Genomic DNA, 13,977 nt, shown 5'->3' with positions numbered 1-13,977 from the left:
AAGGTGCCATGTGTGACACTGAAATGAGTAGGAATAACATCACTGAGGAGACAAACATCAAGATTGGAAAGAAGATCGTCAGTCAGAAGGCCCCAACCGAATGTAGTACTTCCCCACAGGGCATGGTGCACACTGAAATCTCCAAGTGGAAGAAAAAGTTGGAGGGGGGGGGGTGGAAATTGTTGGATTAAGGTGATAATTTCAAGGTATGCCAGTGCCCAGCCTGAGAGGAAATAAAGTGACAAGTGATTATCACTAGGTTCATTTGCCATTGTACTGCTATTGCTTCCAGTGTGGGACAGAGGGGAATCTATTCACTGATGACATCTGTGAAAACCAACTTACAGTGTCCTGGAGATGCTATCTCAGGACCTATATGGTTCCAACAGAATGCATGGTATCCTCGAAGAGTTGGTGAATGGTCATTAGTTAAATGTATTTCTTGGAGAGAGAACACAGATCAGAGAACACGCGGAAATTAGTTTTTTTGTTCTGGGAGGTGACAGAAATATATATTGCAGTTCCATCAATTATCACATTAATAATGTCCTGTTAGGCACAAACACACCAGGTCATACCCCAGTATCCTCTCATTTGTGCCAAAGGAATGGCGCTATAGGTCTTTACGGATGCATAAATAATATTGAAACATGTTGTGCTGAATTTAGTCCAATGATTACACAATTGCTGGGTATGGTCTTTCTGGTTGATAACACGGGGAACAATTTACATGAAGGTACAAAGAAGAGACATTCAGCTGCTAACTATTCTTGTGTCACTGAAATACTTTGAAAGTTTCTGAGCACTTAGCATGGTTTTCTCGCATAGAATCTTTTAAATAAAAGTGTTTCTTAGAATAACCAAGCCTAAAAAAGGGGAACTAACTTAAACCCATACTAACTGATTTAGTAAACTTTACTAAGGGGATGAACAATCTAGAGATCTACCAGTTATAAAGGATGTCGGAAGCAAAGAGGAAAATCATATTTATTTATTACCTTATAAATAAATAAATGTTTTTATTTTAAATTCAGTGCATTAGTATTTGTAAAATCATTTCTTTAATATAGAGTGCATTAAAAAATGACAATCTTTCCACTTGGGCCCTGTTGAATGGTACATTAGCTTATTTGTTTTAGTTGTAAATATTTGTCATGTATTGTTGTTTCTCTGACATGTTCTACATCCTGGAGGACCCCCTTACTACGGATCAATTGGAATGAAAGTAAATCTAATCTAATCTAATGAATAACAAATCTAGATTTTTAGGCAATTTACTTAAAAATTATTCCAATTGTATTGAATATCTAGACAATAAAGTACTTTTTCCTGTGCTGGGTTCACTTACCCCGAAGTGGTGTGTTTTAACAGGTGTTAATGGTACCTTCTTAGTACGTCTTAACCATTCATCATAGCATAATTTTATTAATTAACACAGTAGCATTTGAAGAAAGCTATAAAGATCAAACAAAAATGATATTATGTGAAAATGTGACCTCTCCATATATGCTACAGAGTTGTAATGAATGCCCTCCAATAGAAACACTAGTACAGTAACTGCGATGAAGATGAAACCCTTAACTTTCGTAAGTGAAAATTACTTTTACTATCCACGACAAAGCCAGTGATAACACTGGACATCTGACTCTTGCACTGTACATATTATTACAATTAATCTAAAAAAAATTGTAATATAAGATTATTTAAGTGTCTCGGCATTATATCTGATGATGTGAAACAATGTGTGTATGGTCCACAAAATGCAAGAACTATGCCTGAATTCATCACAGAAACATACGCCAATGCTTAAAAAAATAATTTTGTGATGGCTCTGCAGGATAATAAAAAAAATATTTTAATTTTATAAACTTATGTCTTCATCAAAATGACTTTAATATCAGAACTGAGTGGTCACTCTGCAACCAGTCACAGAAAAATTGAGAAGGGTTAAAAGAATTCGTAAAAGGAAATTTTACCAAGACACTTAGGAAACCAAATACTATCTGCATCAAATTTGCTTCAGTTTTATAATGTTAATATTACCAAAGTTAAGTTTTATTTTATTCAAGAAGAATCTATAAATCAAATACACTTTGATTTTGCAGAATTTCAAACTTTACTAAAGTTTCCTGAAGTTTGAGCCATTATATTGTTAAGGAAAGTGAGAGGAGGGAGTATCAATAGTGATGTGGAGCTCACCTTCAAACCTAATTTATGGAATAAATTACTATCCTTTGTTAGAAAAGATAATCTGATCCCATCAATCCATGTAGCCTGCAAAAATTTCAATATGTGGTGCAATGATGTTACCATATAATTTATGCATCCTTCAGGACCTTCGCTGCCATTCACTTGGCCCAAATGAGAGGATATTTGTCTAGTTCCCTTTACTAGCACTCTTAATGTTATTGAATGTTCTAAAACAAACTGGAAGAACATACCAATTTTCAAAGGAACGTATGTGCTCTATTCAGAAAAAAGTTATTGTATAAATTATGCCTACTGTAAGAAGTGATTTTTTTTTTAAATGAATTAATTTGAGTTTCTTAAACATAATGTTGGTTATGATAGCTTGTTTTTATTAGTTTAATCGCTTAAAATTTCAGTTATATTATTCAGGAATCATGAAGTTTCAACAGCTAATTTTAGATTTTCAACACAAAATTAGGAACAGCTGTTTGTTGGAATAAAAGACAAAAATACCATTAATTTTATTTTCCAAGCGACAGCTCATGCTTTGATTGTTATCCTGAGAAACAATTTTTTGGTTATTCTTTTGCCTTTGTGTGATATTCAATTTAAGAATGTTTGTTTTTTCTCTCTCCAGGCGTTGATAGTTTTACTTACAATCCTTATACTACAGAGTGTACAACCTCCAAATTTTACCTTCTTTGGGTAGTAAATAAAAAATGATAACTTTTATCCAAGTGTAAGCAAGCAACAATTTGTGTCATCACAACGTTACAAGTGGCCAAGCTTCCAAATCTAAAGTACCATAAAACAGAAACAGAGATAACATGCTGAAATCTCGTATGGTTATATGTCTCCACAGGGAAGCACATGAGCCAAGTTCAAATCTGAGATGTTGATCCAGAATTTTTTTTTACTGAAATGACATGGAGTAATCCTGCAGTAAAACTAAAACATTAAAGGTTGGTTCTGGGTGTTTAGCCAAGTATTTTCTATTTTATGCACAATCTTTAATTGCAGTTTGACAGTTGGCCGGGCAGAAAAACTGAAGGCCGGAACAAATTGGTCTAATGAGCAGAAACAAACCTGGAAAATTCCCTTTGTTTCACACTTAGTGGTCCAATGCAATGGCAGCGATGTCATTCTTTACTCAGATGATTCACATGAAAAGGTTTCCAACGTGACTATGGCCACACAATGGGAATTGACAGACTTTGAATGTGATGTGGTAGTTGATGATGCCGAGCTGCAAATAGGCAACACAAAAAGACTGTCAAACAAGTAAGATTTTGGTCAAAAAGGCCTTCATTGGTATTATTCTCTCTCTCTCTCTCTCTCTCTCTCTCTCTCTCTCTCTCTCTCACACACACACACACACACACACACACACACACACACAGACTTGGCTGCTGGGAGCAGCAGCAGTGCATGATGGGAGAATCAATCTGAGGGGTGGGGTTAGGGAAGAGGATGGGATGGGAATGGGAGAGATAGCAGGGTAGGGATGGGGGATGGTAAAGTGCTGCTTATTGAAGCATACAGGGATGGAGTAGAGTGAACATAAAGCAGCTAGGTGCAGTTGATAGGTTAGTAGGAAATTTGAGGAGTAGAATGTCTGCAGGACTGTAGTTGGAATAAAGAGCTGTGTAGTGGCGGAGAGAGAACACAGTAGGGGATATGTGGGTGTAGGACAATGACTAATGAAGGTTGAGGCCAGGTGGGTTACAGGAATGTAGGATATACTGCAGGGAGAGTTACCACCTGCACAATTCAGAAAAGCTGGTGTTGGTCAGCTTGCTTAGTAACTGGGTGGTCCAGCTGTTTCTTGGTCAGTTTGTCAGTGGCCATTCATGCGTATAGATAGCTTGTTTGTTGTCATGCACACCTAGAATGCAGCACTGTGGTTGCGTCTTAGCTTGTAGATCACATGATTTGTTTCGTAGGTAGCAGAATGTGATTCATTTGTTCCAGCCTAGGGTGGTACTGAGTTGCGAGGGGAATGCTCCTCTGTCGCTGGATGGTGGGACTTTAGGAGGTTGACTACAGAGATAAGGCAAAGGAGATCTGTTTCTGTACATGGTTGGGAAGGTAATTACAGCCTGTTAAGATCTCAGTGAGACCACTGGTGTATTTTGAGAGGGACTGCTTGTCATTATAGGTGCAATGGCCACGGGTGGCTGGGCTGTGTGGAAGGGACTTCTTTGTAAGGAATGGATGGCAGCTGTCAAAGTGGAGGTATTGCTGGTAGTTGGTAGGTTTGATATGGATGGAGGTACTGATTTAGCCATCTTTGAGGTGGATGTCAACATCAAGGAAGGTGGCTTGCTGGGTTGAGAAGGACCAGGTGAAGCAAATGGGGGAGAAGGTGTTAAGGTTCTGGGACAGTGTGGATAGGCTGTCCTCTCCTCAATCCGGATCACTAAGATGTCATCAATGAATCTGAACCAGGTGGGGGCTTAGGAATCTTGGTGGTTAGAAAGGTTGGCATAAGATGGTGTCATGCCCATTGCGTACCCTGGCTTTGTTTTTAGGTGATGCCTTCAAAGGAGAAGTAATCCACAGTGCATGGCAATGGACATCTGCAAGACAATACCTCCACTCTGACAGCTGCCGCCCATTCCATACCAAGAAGTCCCTTTCATACAGTCTAGCCATGCATGGCTATCGCATCTGTAATGATGAGCAGTCCCTCTCGAAATACACCAAGGGTCTCACTGAGACCTTCACAGACAGAAATTACCCTCCCAACCTTTTACACAAACAGATCTCCAGTGCATTATCTCTCTAGTCACTCATGGCCTCCCAAAGTCTCACCACCCAGCTACAGAGGAGCATTCCCATTGTGACTCAGTACCACCCAGGACTCGTGCAACTGAATCACATTATCACATTCTCCACGAGAAAGAGAGAGAGAGAGAGAGAGAGAGAGAGAGAGAGAGAGAGAGAGAGAGTTGTCTAATTCCAATGAAAGCCTTTTTGGCTCAAAGCTTACTTGTTTGATAGTCTTTTTGTTGTGCCTATCTGCGACTCGGCTTCTCAACTATATGGTAAGTAGTAATGTACCTCTTTCATAATACTGTGTTATTCCATCCTGGATTTTCCACTGTTTGTATGGAAGTTGGAGCTAGACTCATGGGAAATTCCATTTTGGAAATCATTTGGTTATTCAATATTCCAAGAATGTACTGAGAATGCCAAATTTCAGCCATTACCTCTCACCATGGACAATGTAGTGGCCAACAACCTTCACGTAATGGCCGAGAGCAGCTGTGTTTGCGTCAAGTTGTCAGTGATAATAGATAAGCTACACTAAGCATTCTGGCCTGAGATGCTAGAGTTAGCGGTTGTGTGTGCATGAGGTCCTCTTGCTTTTGTGTGTTTCTCTTTTGCTGATGGAAGCTGTGGCCGAAAGCTTTATGTAAGGGTCTTTTAATTGTGCCTGTCTGCACAGTAACATGTCTTCTTTACGGTAAGTAGCAATCTATCTTTTCCTGCATTGTAGACAAGCAACACTGCATGAAATAACCACAGAAATCAAAGTGGGACATATGACAAAAGTATCCATTAGGACAGTGTGGCAAAATTTGGCGTTAATCTGCTACAGCAGCATACAACCAATGTGAGTGCCTTTCCCTCACAGCACATCATCTGCAGTGCCTCTCCTGGGCTCAAGACCATATCAGTTGACCCTAAACGACTGGAAAACTATAGCCTTGTCAGGTGAATCTCGATTTTAGTTGGTAAGAGCTGATGGTAGGGTTAGATAATGGTGCAGTCACCAAAAAGACATGGACTCAAGTTGTCAAGAAGGTGCTGTGCAAGCTGGTGGTGACCCCATAACGCTGTGCACTGTGTTTACATGGAATTGACTGGGTCCTCTGGAGCAACTGAACTGATCATTGGCTGAAAATGGTTCTGTTCGGTTACTTGGAGACCATTTGCAGCATTCATGCTACAAATAAACAGTGGAATTTTTATGGCTGACTATGCGCCATGTCAACAGGCCACAATTGTTCACAACTGGTTTGAAGAACATTCTGGATATTTTGAGTGAACGAACTGGCCACCCAAATCGCCTGGCATGAATCCCTTTGAACATTTATGGGACAGAATTGAGAGGTCAGTTCATGCACAAAATCCTGCACTGGCAACACTTTCTCAATTGTGGACGGCTGTAGATGCAGCATGGCCCCGTATCTCTGCAGGGAACTTCTAATGACTTATTAAGTCCATGCCACATCAAGCTGCTGCACGACACTAGGCAAAAGTAGGTCCAATACAATATTAGGAGATATACCATGACTTTTTTCATCTCAGTGTTTATAATATGTGAAATGCTTGAGAAAGTCTGATATTTTAAAAGTTCTGTATTATTAAAATTTGCTACTGTCAACCACTTTTGCACTTTCTATGATGGTAAATCGGAAAGCTTATGACTTCTCATGCATTTAAGGCAACATATGTACGAAGGTTAACTAAGCAGACTTGATGGCATGTAGAAGTCATTTCCAAAATCTGCTCAATGATTTCCAATACTTTTTAAACGAATAAAGCAAGGCCCTCCTGCATCACTGACATCTAGAGAGCAAAACCAGGCCTCAAATAACATTATATGAATCATGATAATGTAGAAATTCAGAGGCAAGGGGATAAAACAGAGACCATAAAGATCAGTTGAGTTATGTACAACATTCATTAGTACAAAGCAACTGTTTTAACACAGGAACTACTGTAAAAGAAAGGGTCACTGGATAAAGGACTGCAAAAAGTAGATTTCTGATGAAAAACAAAGAAAAAATCTAAACAGACATAATTATAATTGTGAAGAAACTAGTGCTATGTTGTTGTCTGTGAAGAGGTCTACTCAGCTGAAGCAGATTCAGCAACATGATGGGTCGACTACAGAGTTACAAGGCATGCAACCAACTGTTCAGACTGTTTTACAGATTTTCTAAAATTTGACAGGTGGTGTAAATGCAGCTGGAAAAGAAACTTCATGGCTTTGGGAAAGGGCAATAAAAACTAGTCATAATCTGTAACAGATGCGCAAGATATCATGCTGTAGATGTTTCTAAGCTGTCTAGAAACTTGTTTTCAACATTAGCTGACATGAACTGAATCTTAAAAAAGTCATCTAATAGGTGAATTTAAATCATAAATAAGGCAATGTTGGCTTAAAATTGTTGTTGGAGCCCCGGAGCCTTTTGGAAATCAGGTAAAGTGGACAATCAATTCACTTTACACAAAAACACAGTTGAAGTCAACACCACTGAAGAGATTTTGTTATTGCAACTGTACCATGACAGACAGGGACACCAGCAGAAACACCATGTCAAAGAAATTAGGCATAACTGTTCCTCTGTAAAAGGAATTTTTGGAGCCATGCATTTATGGCAAAGCACGTGAACTCATCTTTAAAAATGAAGAAATATGTGGTTGTGTGCAAGGACAGCTACATGAAATTTTGGTATTGCTATTTCATGAGGCATAAATCTAAAGTAATGTGTTGGAACATGTTCTTCGGCATTCAAAAGTGTAGGTTCACTCAAGGACAACTAAATGACAATGCTGGTTAATTCAGTAAAGAAGTTCAAGACAAACTGCATGTCGCAGGTGTTACTCAGAGGCTAACAACACCCTACACAGCACAACAAACTGGTAGTAGTGAGCATGACAATAATTGTGTTCAACTCTCTTCTTAGAACAATGTAAGACTGGTAATCAAACTGTGGAAAATCTAGGATGGAATAATGACAATATTATGTAAAGGATAGATTGCTACTCACCCTATAGTGGAGATGCTGAGTCACAGACAGGAGATGCCATTAGAAAAATACATTTATCCAAGGTTCTGGCTTAGGCCTTAATTGTTCCTTCTTTTAGGCTACACTAACGATGTAAACAATTACACTGGAGGTAGAAAAAAGGATAGTTATTTGCAAACAACATAGGTAGTTTAATTACAGCTAAGGCATGATGTCCATTAAACAGCACTGTACAATTTGATGCCACTGTTTTAAAAAAAAATGCAAATAACATGTTTATTTTAAAAAATGTGCAGCCAAGAATTTACACACTTGCTCACTTCTCCAAGAGTTTGAAATGGGATTATCATGTGAAATGAAACAAAGTTTGCTAGGGTCTATGGGTGCAAAATCAGAGTAGGATCAGATCAACAGAGATTCAAGTATATTATAATTACATTTCTTCAGTATGGATCCATGTCCTGGGAAAACTTATCCCCCTTCAAATGAAGTCTTCAAAATGTCTGCCAGAGATCTTTGTAATATAAACAATCTACAATGACCCAGAGCATTCTTCATTCAGTTGAAAATAATTAGTCTGTCCAGCCTGCATATTTACAAATCCAGCCAATTTGAAAATGAGCAGCTTTCAAACATGAATGAGAAACTACAATAAAATAAACATGTCCACAACCACAACATAAAAAAGCACATGATTCAGTCTATACCAGTATTGTATCAGAAAAACGTTCCACATACAACTCAATCATTTAAAACGCCAGCTAAATAAAAAAAAAATCCTTTAAAAATAAACTTAAGTTATTTCTGATGGGCAATTGCTTTCACCCAGTAAATAAATTATTTTTAGCATCTGCAAACAGGAATTCAAATTATTGTATCATTGTACTATTTAAACTGTGTTGTACACTAGATTTATAATTTATGACTGTAATTTGCTATATCTTTATTCTCTCTCTCAAATTTTTGACTTGGCCTACATATCTTCTGGTGAAAAGCCTTCATACTTTGGCCTACACAAATGGACAATGTTCACTGGATCATAAAGGACTGATAGCTAATGATAGTAAACTTGAAGTATGTATTTTTCTTGTGGAAACAATTCAGGAGCCAGAGAAAGAAACCTTACAAATGCATTAGAAATCTTTTGTGGAATAGTGATCCTCAATGAAATCCCTAAATTTCAAGAACAAAATGAATTGTGACTAAGCCACAGGGTATGAACTATGAACAAAAATATTTGTTTCCTCAGCACCTCCAACATCATAAATATACACAGAAGAAACAAATAACTATGTTAAAGCATGACAAATATTTCTGTTGAAGACAGCTGAAAAATCTTCACTCCACCTCATATTGTTATGAAGTGGTTCTGAGATATTACAGTTACATAACTCCAGGTGCCAATCATCTCTCTACCTCCATGGTGTTATTCTCAATCCAGAAAAGTCGTGTACAAATAGATTCAATGACAGAATCAGTAAGTTTATAATGGTATAGAATTTAGAAAGTGACAGCTCTTGTTTCTGCATACATATCTGTAGTCAAAACTAAAAAGAACTTGACGTGACTAATCATTCTACCACTGCAACAATGTGGCTTGAAATTTTAAGATTTTCTGAGAATGTGACGAAGACAAAGACAATAAATAAATACAAAAACGATAGGAAGATTTGTAACAGGTTTAGCAATTGTTACCTCAGTAAAACAAAGTAGTTGTCTACATAATGGTTTATTACTAGTTACTGAAGCTGAATATTTACTGATTTTTATGCCTTGCAATACTATTTAAGTCTTCACATCTGTAGAAATCTCATTAATAAATAAGCAATATCTCATCAGCTGAAACTTGATAGCCAGCTAAAGAAACACATACAATTATATCTACCAGTAAAAAATTATCAACTCTCTATGCACTGCTTTTGTGTGCAACTAATTATGATGTTAGAAAAAGCACATTATTCATAACTTTAGGGTATTGCTGTCTGCATGTAAATCAACATTAGGCCTACTATCTGTGCTGGCTCCATATTACTTACAATATTTTTATCATAATCAAATCGACAAAGGTAACAAACACAATTTAGTGTAACCTTCATTATACTACTACATCACTTTAAAATAATGACAAATAACAATAAAAGTCACCAATCTTTATCCTTAACAATGAGCAAATTCTTTCCTGTTGGTAGCATTCTAGTGCACTTTCAAGTGCTGATGTTAATAATCTCTGAGAAAATGTGGTTGAACAAAACAGAACAAATATGGATTACATGGAGTGATCAGATCAGAGGTGTAATAAACAAATACAGGGGATCCATGTGTGACCAAAAAAATAAAAAATTGAATGTGAAGTGATTGAGAGAAACTCTGAATTTCAAACACAGTGCAGATTATTAACTTGTCATTGGCAAGGAGGCGAGCAAACACAAACAACACAGTAGGCTAATGTAGTGAAGTATGTTTATTTCAGGAATTTTTATATAACACTTAAATCCTTAGTACTTTAGCTGCAACCTTAAGAGTTTTAAACATTCACCCAAGTTGACACCATTGGTAATCAGGTGTTATTAACAGCAGGTGATAAAGTGGTGTAGTTTGTGTGTGGGACTCCCAGTGTCACAGTATTAACCAGGCGGTTTATTTTATAACAAGCTGCATAGTAACACAGGCATGTATCCCCATTTCACTCAATTAACTGAAATGAAAAATCGAGAATACGTAACCTGATTACCGTCAGTGACACACAGTCGCGCTATAGACCAAATTGCGTGCGGAAAATGGGTTGATGAAGTGCTTATGTACTTTTACTAGTTGCGACTCACCATGTGCCCATTTGTTCCCCCATAGGATGCCCTATGAAATGTAAACGAGGTTTCTCACAATACACAGAATGAACGCCCGTCCAGCGTATTCTTATAAACAGTTTTTTCCTCAATATTTATTTTTCTCCTCTAAAACAAAGTTGTCGACTACTCTCCATCGGTACACATAAGAGATGTGTTATTAAAGAAATTGAGTTACTGTCTTTCGTTGAGTGACTGGGTGAATCTTCATCCTTTATTAGCAGGAATATTCCTATATTAAGGATTTATGTACCTCCCTAATTTTATTAAAATAGATGTCAAGCAACATGCATCATTTATAAGAGCTTCACACATGCACAAAGTAAATAAAAAGGTCAAAGCTTTATACAGCGGGCGCATACTTATCTTTCTACACACCTTGCAGATTATGGCTTATCCTCATAAAACCAGTTCAGCTACTTTTAACATTTACCACTCACCGATTTCTTGTATGAAAGTGGAACAAATTAAATCATTTCCCTCGTCGCGTGAAGGGTAAGACAAAATAGAGGTCGAGTACCAACTTTTCTATACTACAGTGCATATATAAATCATAAAAATATTGGTTTTTACTTGTAAAACTAAACAGATTTACGATTTTCGTTATTATTGACGTACAGTTCTGTGCTGCTATCTACATGTTACCGAGTGAACCGAACATGCATATCCCTTCGCTCAGATCTCTGGAATACACTGCATGTGGTACTGTGTAGCAGTTCGTATTCGAAGCGCGCTGTTTGAATCGACTTGGTAACAAATGTGGAAGGTCATTGTACCAGCTCATATATTCGGAGTAAATTGAGCCACAGATCAGGTAAGCCTAGTACATTACTTAAAGAAATTATCTATATTAAAAAATAAGTAGTCTTTTTAAACCTTTTATTATAAATTTAAGTGCGACATTGACGTTAACTTGTAATATTGCACTTTTCAAGCAGAATAACTGTTTCTTGTATAAAATTGAATTCTTTCATTTGTTATGGAAAATGGGCTCTAATCAAATAGCTTCAGAAGAAATAGTTCAGAACAGTAACAGTCAAAAAGCAACATAAACTACCGACAATAAAACAGCTGCCCAAGTTTGCATTACAAAAAATATCTACATCGATAGTCCGCAGACCATTATGAGGTACATGGCACAGGGTACATCTCATTGCAACATTTATCGGACATGCTTTACAATCCACTCGCATATGGAACGCTGGAAAAATGATTGCTAAAATGCCCTTGTGCGCTCTGTAATTGATCTAATCATGACTTCACAGTCTCTATTGGAGTAATATGTAGGGGACTACATATTATTTTCACGTAGTGAAGGAATAAATTCATGGATTAGTGAGCAAGGGTTCAATATTCACTGTTAATCCTATTTGTTATGACTCCCAAAAACTTGAGCAATATTTTAAGGTAGAACACAAGAGTGCCTTTTTGGCAGTGCCCTTTGCAGACTGATTCCATTGTCTCAGTATCCAATTAATAAAGCAAGGTCAGCCAAAAACCTTACCTAAACCCAATCCTACACCTGATATCCCTACAGAAAGAAATACCCTTATATTTGTATTAATAGACTGGTCCAAATCTGGTTTGTTAATACCATATCATATTCAAAGGGTACAAAATTTTTTGTTGTTTAGTCAAGCGCACAGTTTTATATTTTTGACCATTTAAAGCGTCAGTGTGTCAATCTTTGCAACTCTTTAATATATTATCAAGATCCAATGGAACATTTGTCCATATTTTTTTTATTTCAGAGAGAATTTCACTATAGGCAGCTGCATAATCTGCAAAAAATGTCTGAAGTTACGATTAATACTGCCTGCCAAATCATTAATATACAACATTTACAGCAAGGGTTCCAACACATTTCACTGATATACACCTCAAGTTAGTCCTACATATATCAGTGACTCTTCACCTAATTAGTTGATGCTCTATAAACCATAAATAAGTATTCACATTAGTAGTGTAGTGAAGCCAGGAAGCATGACTACAATACAACAATCTGTACTTACCTGTTCTTTCGACAAAATAGATTAACAAAAACTAACAATAGTCATAAGTACATGGCAATTAAAATATATAACAAATTGTCTGAATATGCCACAAGCATAACACTCAAAGTATTTAAGGAAAAGTTACACAACTTGTTGTTAACTAACCCTTTCTGTCCATTAGAAGAATTTTTAGAAATATCCAATATCAACTTAAATATGTGAAAATGTATATTATAAAATTAATAGGTTAAGTGAGCTGACAAAGTCTACTGCATGTAATAATGCTAAATGATGAATAAAGAATCTAAATCTGAGTGAGAACAAAAAACATCATAGCAGACCTAGATGTTGCATGACAGTGCTCTTATCACCAGTGTAACAGGCACACACGATACGAGATACAATGAAGCCAATATTTGTATACAAGGTTTGGCCAATTTTCTAGAATAAAGCAATTTGAAAAACACTATTGTTTTTACCATGCCACATCAGCGAGACTAGTATACAACTCGTGTTACCAGAGAGATAAAAAACAAATGTGAGAATTAAATCAATTTGCTCAGGTTACGAAAAACATCAGATTCTAGAAAGAAGTAAATTATATAAAAGCCTGTACACCAAACATGAATTACATTTGAACTGTGAAGGTAAGAGTTTTTTGTGTGGAAAAATTAAGCAAAATAACTACAGCACTTACATATTGTGAATGAACGTGGGTGCAAGACCAAAGAGATTTGGAGTTTTAAGTTAAATAAGTACAAAATTGTGGATGACTGTTGTAGAAAGATACACAAAGCTGGTAGTGCAGACATTTATCTCAGAAACAACATTCAATGTGAAAACATTGAATGGGCTGACAAACTCACCTTGGAGGTGCCCTTTGAATCAGCATCAATAAAATAAAGCTAGGTAAAAACAGCTTAATAATCATTGGCCTGCATAGATCACCAACCAGTGATGTAGATGCCCTTCTGTAATTTAGAGGAACTTCTGTATAAACTCTTAACAAACAGCAACCAGATTATAATAATGAAACAATGAACACAGAATCTTTAAGCTACAATGTAAATCATGAGGTATTTTGACTTGTTACAGTGCTGTAACCATAGCCATACAAATTTGTCACCAACCAGAATAAAAACTGATTCACAGACTTTGAATGACTATGCTGTTACAAATTGAAAT

The 13,977-nt window shown here is 36.8% G+C and overlaps 1 protein-coding gene and 1 long non-coding RNA gene across 6 annotated transcripts in view; one reads left to right on the top strand and one right to left on the bottom strand.

The window, feature by feature from the left end:
• The window catches only part of LOC126260517 (protein abrupt-like), a 267,219-nt gene extending 255,770 nt beyond the window's left edge, over positions 1-11,449 (bottom strand). For 2 of the 4 annotated variants that reach the window (XM_049957852.1, XM_049957868.1), the window contains exon 1: positions 11,177-11,449. The gene's annotated coding sequence lies outside the window, so the exon portion shown is untranslated. The remainder of the gene's footprint in view (positions 1-11,176) is intronic. The other 2 variants (XM_049957860.1, XM_049957873.1) reach the window with 2 other exon arrangements.
• The window catches only part of LOC126260546 (uncharacterized), a 73,020-nt gene continuing 70,229 nt past the window's right edge, over positions 11,187-13,977 (top strand). The window contains exons 1-2 of one of the 2 annotated variants that reach the window (XR_007546643.1): positions 11,187-11,293; positions 11,419-11,612. This is a non-coding gene — a long non-coding RNA (uncharacterized LOC126260546). Of the gene's footprint in view, positions 11,310-11,418; positions 11,613-13,977 lie in introns of both variants that reach the window. The other variant, XR_007546644.1, reaches the window with a different exon arrangement.

The sequence above is a fragment of the Schistocerca nitens genome, chromosome 1 (assembly GCF_023898315.1).
Source record: "Schistocerca nitens isolate TAMUIC-IGC-003100 chromosome 1, iqSchNite1.1, whole genome shotgun sequence".
Lineage (NCBI taxonomy): Eukaryota > Metazoa > Arthropoda > Insecta > Orthoptera > Acrididae > Schistocerca > Schistocerca nitens.
The sequence above is the reverse complement of the archived record's forward strand: the minus strand, read 5'-3'. Positions and strand labels throughout refer to the sequence as shown.